This window comes from Schistocerca piceifrons, unplaced genomic scaffold (assembly GCF_021461385.2).
Source record: "Schistocerca piceifrons isolate TAMUIC-IGC-003096 unplaced genomic scaffold, iqSchPice1.1 HiC_scaffold_402, whole genome shotgun sequence".
In the NCBI taxonomy this organism is placed as follows: domain Eukaryota; kingdom Metazoa; phylum Arthropoda; class Insecta; order Orthoptera; family Acrididae; genus Schistocerca; species Schistocerca piceifrons.
This window is the reverse complement of record NW_025728628.1, coordinates 72,501-77,500: the sequence shown is the minus strand read 5'-3', so window position 1 is coordinate 77,500 and position 5,000 is coordinate 72,501. Positions and strand designations below refer to the sequence as shown.

The following is a 5,000-nucleotide window of genomic DNA, read 5'->3' as shown; positions in this document are numbered from 1 at the left end:
GCAAAAACGTGGGGCAAATATATTACGCGGAAGAGTTATAACAGACCGAGCCCCACTGCATGAGGGGAGTCTTTGTCACTAATGTACACAGATGGAACATTTTGGACTGGAACCAGATTACCCGTACACACGGCGCCTGATTAGTAATCAATGCAGAGCCATCAAACTACAGAATATATATACAACTGTCCGTATACATGCTGAAAGAGTCTGCCCACAATGGGAACCACACGTCAGCCAGCCACTCTGATCACGCACCACTCTCTGCTTCTAACGGGCGCACATACAATATGTAAGCACCAGCATGGAACAACATCCAGTGCATCCTCTCCGCCACATTACACAATCCACACTATCACAACCAGACCAGGAGGTCCATGCGGAAAATACAATATCCCACCCTTTCGACATCCACCATTGCGCAGATCAGGCACCAACACCCACACATGTCCTATACAACGGTGCACCCAACATCACAATAGTACCTCCTGTCACAGCGCACAAACAATGACATGAGTCAAAGACACAGGTCTGACACAAGCATAGAATTGGAGCGCCGCCTCTAATAAGCCAAAGGTGCATCCTGACGTGACAAATCTGATCATGTCACAAGCATTCACTTACTATAATCACTATCAACGAACCTGCCGCCCCCGCCCCCCCCTACACCTTTCCTTACAACAACGTGTAACCTAACCTAACCTAACCTATGTTGTACCTTAACCTAACCTATGTTGTACCTTAACCTAACCTATGTTGTACCTTAACCTAACCTATGTTGTACCTTAACCTAACCTATGTTGTGCCTTAACCTAACCTATGTTGTGCCTTAACCTAACCTATGTTGTGCCTTAACCTAACCTATGTTGTGCCTTAACCTAACCTATGTTGTGCCTTAACCTAACCTATGTTGTGCCTTAACCTAACCTATGTTGTGCCTTAACCTAACCTATGTTGTGCCTTAACCTAACCTATGTTGTGCCTTAACCTAACCTATGTTGTGCCTTAACCTAACCCATGTTGTGCCTTAACCTAACCCATGTTGTGCCTTAACCTAACCCATGTTGTGCCTTAACCTAACCCATGTTGTGCCTTAACCTAACCCATGTTGTGCCTTAACCTAACCCATGTTGTGCCTTAACCTAACCCATGTTGTGCCTTAACCTAACCCATGTTGTGCCTTAACCTAACCCATGTTGTGCCTTAACCTAACCCATGTTGTGCCTTAACCTAACCCATGTTGTGCCTTAACCTAACCCATGTTGTGCCTTAACCTAACCCATGTTGTGCCTTAACCTAACCCATGTTGTGCCTTAACCTAACCTATGTTGTGCCTTAACCTAACCCATGTTGTGCCTTAACCTAACCCATGTTGTGCCTTAACCTAACCCATGTTGTGCCTTAACCTAACCCATGTTGTGCCTTAACCTAACCCATGTTGTGCCTTAACCTAACCCATGTTGTGCCTTAACCTAACCCATGTTGTGCCTTAACCTAACCCATGTTGTGCCTTAACCTAACCCATGTTGTGCCTTAACCTAACCCATGTTGTGCCTTAACCTAACCCATGTTGTGCCTTAACCTAACCCATGTTGTGCCTTAACCTAACCCATGTTGTGCCTTAACCTAACCCATGTTGTGCCTTAACCTAACCCACGTCGTGCCTTAACCTAACCCACGTCGTGCCTTAACCTAACCCACGTTGTCGCCTAACGTAACCCACGTTGTCGCCTAAACCTGCTCTGTAATTGTTATACGACTCGTTCAATTAGTGTAGTGTTGCCCACCCGCAACCCTCGCAATATAGTTCGCTACTCGCACTCCCCGCTCCCCTGTGTATCGCTTCATGTTAAACACCTTGCAAGTCTTGCTCACTTTCCACATGCTCCTGCTGTACACTGTAATGTGGATGGCAGCAGGACGTACATGCCGCCCCTCCCCACGTCCCCACCTTGCCCCCTGCCTTCGCAAGCTGGTTGGTGAGAACTTTGCATGTTCAATGCCCTCCGCATGCGACGTACTCAGGCTACTTTGTGGTGCGGCCTGTGTCAACTGTCCGCTAATGTCGTACGCGTAAACCACAATCTGTACTGCACATTCGTCCTTATGTACTGAATGATACATCGTGGCACATGTGTGACCGTACAACGACTGCGCCCAAAAACGGCGGACCATACAGTGCAAATATTGTGCACGCAGCTACGTGTCGTCTCCCTATGAGAGCTGGATTGCAGTGTGGTACGCCATAGAGACGTGTGGGAGGAACGGACGCCGTGGATGGCGATCAGCATGAGCTGTCTGTTGATGTATTCGGACCTAGTCGTCTCTCCTCACACACCGTGATGGCATGGTGCACCGCGTTCCATATCTGCGACATGCTACAGAGGCCGGTTGACAGTCGTTCGAGCAATGGACATCGCATACGTACGGGGGCCACCTTCCACGTATTGTCTAGGCGTGCACATTTTGTTGCGTGTATGTGGGCAGACGTAGTGTGGCGTGACACCTGACACAGGCATGCAATAATCGTGGAAGTTGCAAATGGCGATGGACGCCTGCGTTTTCTGGTGAAGTTACGCAAATGAACAAATGGTAACCTGTTGTGGTGCGGTTGTTCTCGCTAGGGGTGAATCGGTGATGGCGACGATAGGTTGAGGTACTAACCGGTTGTTCCAGCGATACCCACCATGCCGACGAAACTGAACGGCATCTGGGTGTGAAGCGATACGCGGCGGTGGCTGGGTGGGACCGTCCCCGGCCGGTGAGGGGGCGCCTCCCGGCGTGCTGGCCGCGCGGTGCGTGGGCGCACGCGCTACAGCCGGCTGGTGGGGGGCGGCCAGTGGCAGGCGCGCCGGCCGACGGACGCGGCAGGCGTCGCAGCTGCGCGCCGGCGCACCCTGCGCGCGGCGCCGTGCGGCCAAAGTAGGTCCTCGCGGGCCCGGTGCGAAGCGCGGTGGACATCTTCAGTGTGCTGGTCCGATTGAGGACTGTGTGCGTTGAGGATGCGCTGCCGCCCGGCGCTCGGCGCCGCGACGCCGTCTGCTGCTCGGTCGCCCCAGCGGTTCTCGCTGGTGGTTTGTATCGCAGCTGTGCGGATGTGTTGGCGCGTGCGCTGTGCTGGGAGAGTTCGCTTCGGCACCCAAGTGGGGCTTTTGTCCTTCTGTGGCGCTGGCGTTGGAGCTGCCGGTCACCGTAGGTGGCGCGTGTTGTCTCCCGCCGGCAATGCCACGACAGCACGCTCCCGGGCCTCTGTCGGCAGCGGCAAGCTCAGTTGGGAGCACGGGTGGTCGCACCGAAAGCGTCTACTCGCCTAACTCCGGGCGATTGCGCCTCTCTCGAACCCGACCAAGTACTTGGGACGGCGCTGCGCGCCGCCGGGACCTGAGAGGGTTTCGAGGTGTATTGTGCAGGGGAGCTCAGCCTCCTCCTGTTTGCAGAATGATTGAGCGGACGCTTGCGTGTTCGCGCGGGCCCCCGGGACACACTCCCGGGCGGCCGGCTGCTCAGCTCTAGTTGACGCAGCTCCCTGGTTGATCCTGCCAGTAGTCATATGCTTGTCTCAAAGATTAAGCCATGCATGTCTCAGTACAAGCCGCATTAAGGTGAAACCGCGAATGGCTCATTAAATCAGTTATGGTTCCTTAGATCGTACCCACGTTACTTGGATAACTGTGGTAATTCTAGAGCTAATACATGCAAACAGAGTCCCGACCAGAGATGGAAGGGACGCTTTTATTAGATCAAAACCAATCGGTCGGCTCGTCCGGTCCGTTTGCCTTGGTGACTCTGAATAACTTTGGGCTGATCGCACGGTCCTCGTACCGGCGACGCATCTTTCAAATGTCTGCCTTATCAACTGTCGATGGTAGGTTCTGCGCCTACCATGGTTGTAACGGGTAACGGGGAATCAGGGTTCGATTCCGGAGAGGGAGCCTGAGAAACGGCTACCACATCCAAGGAAGGCAGCAGGCGCGCAAATTACCCACTCCCGGCACGGGGAGGTAGTGACGAAAAATAACGATACGGGACTCATCCGAGGCCCCGTAATCGGAATGAGTACACTTTAAATCCTTTAACGAGTATCTATTGGAGGGCAAGTCTGGTGCCAGCAGCCGCGGTAATTCCAGCTCCAATAGCGTATATTAAAGTTGTTGCGGTTAAAAAGCTCGTAGTTGGATTTGTGTCCCACGCTGTTGGTTCACCGCCCGTCGGTGTTTAACTGGCATGTATCGTGGGACGTCCTGCCGGTGGGGCGAGCCGAAGGCGTGCGACCGCCCCGTGCGTGCTCGTGCGTCCCGAGGCGGACCCCGTTGAAATCCTACCAGGGTGCTCTTTATTGAGTGTCTCGGTGGGCCGGCACGTTTACTTTGAACAAATTAGAGTGCTTAAAGCAGGCAAGCCCGCCTGAATACTGTGTGCATGGAATAATGGAATAGGACCTCGGTTCTATTTTGTTGGTTTTCGGAACCCGAGGTAATGATTAATAGGGACAGGCGGGGGCATTCGTATTGCGACGTTAGAGGTGAAATTCTTGGATCGTCGCAAGACGAACAGAAGCGAAAGCATTTGCCAAGTATGTTTTCATTAATCAAGAACGAAAGTTAGAGGTTCGAAGGCGATCAGATACCGCCCTAGTTCTAACCATAAACGATGCCAGCCAGCGATCCGCCGCAGTTCCTCCGATGACTCGGCGGGCAGCCTCCGGGAAACCAAAGCTTTTGGGTTCCGGGGGAAGTATGGTTGCAAAGCTGAAACTTAAAGGAATTGACGGAAGGGCACCACCAGGAGTGGAGCCTGCGGCTTAATTTGACTCAACACGGGAAACCTCACCAGGCCCGGACACCGGAAGGATTGACAGATTGATAGCTCTTTCTTGATTCGGTGGGTGGTGGTGCATGGCCGTTCTTAGTTGGTGGAGCGATTTGTCTGGTTAATTCCGATAACGAACGAGACTCTAGCCTGCTAACTAGTCGCGTGACATCCTTCGTGCTGTCAGCGAT

General features: G+C 52.9%; 1 non-coding gene across 1 annotated transcript in view; it reads left to right on the top strand.

Moving 5' to 3' along the window:
* The first annotated feature begins 3,523 nt into the window (after nucleotides 1-3,523).
* The window catches only part of LOC124748075, a 1,909-nt gene continuing 432 nt past the window's right edge, over nucleotides 3,524-5,000 (top strand). Inside the window, exon 1 of the ribosomal RNA XR_007011631.1 lies at nucleotides 3,524-5,000. This exon is cut by the window's right edge and continues 432 nt beyond it. This is a non-coding gene — a ribosomal RNA (small subunit ribosomal RNA).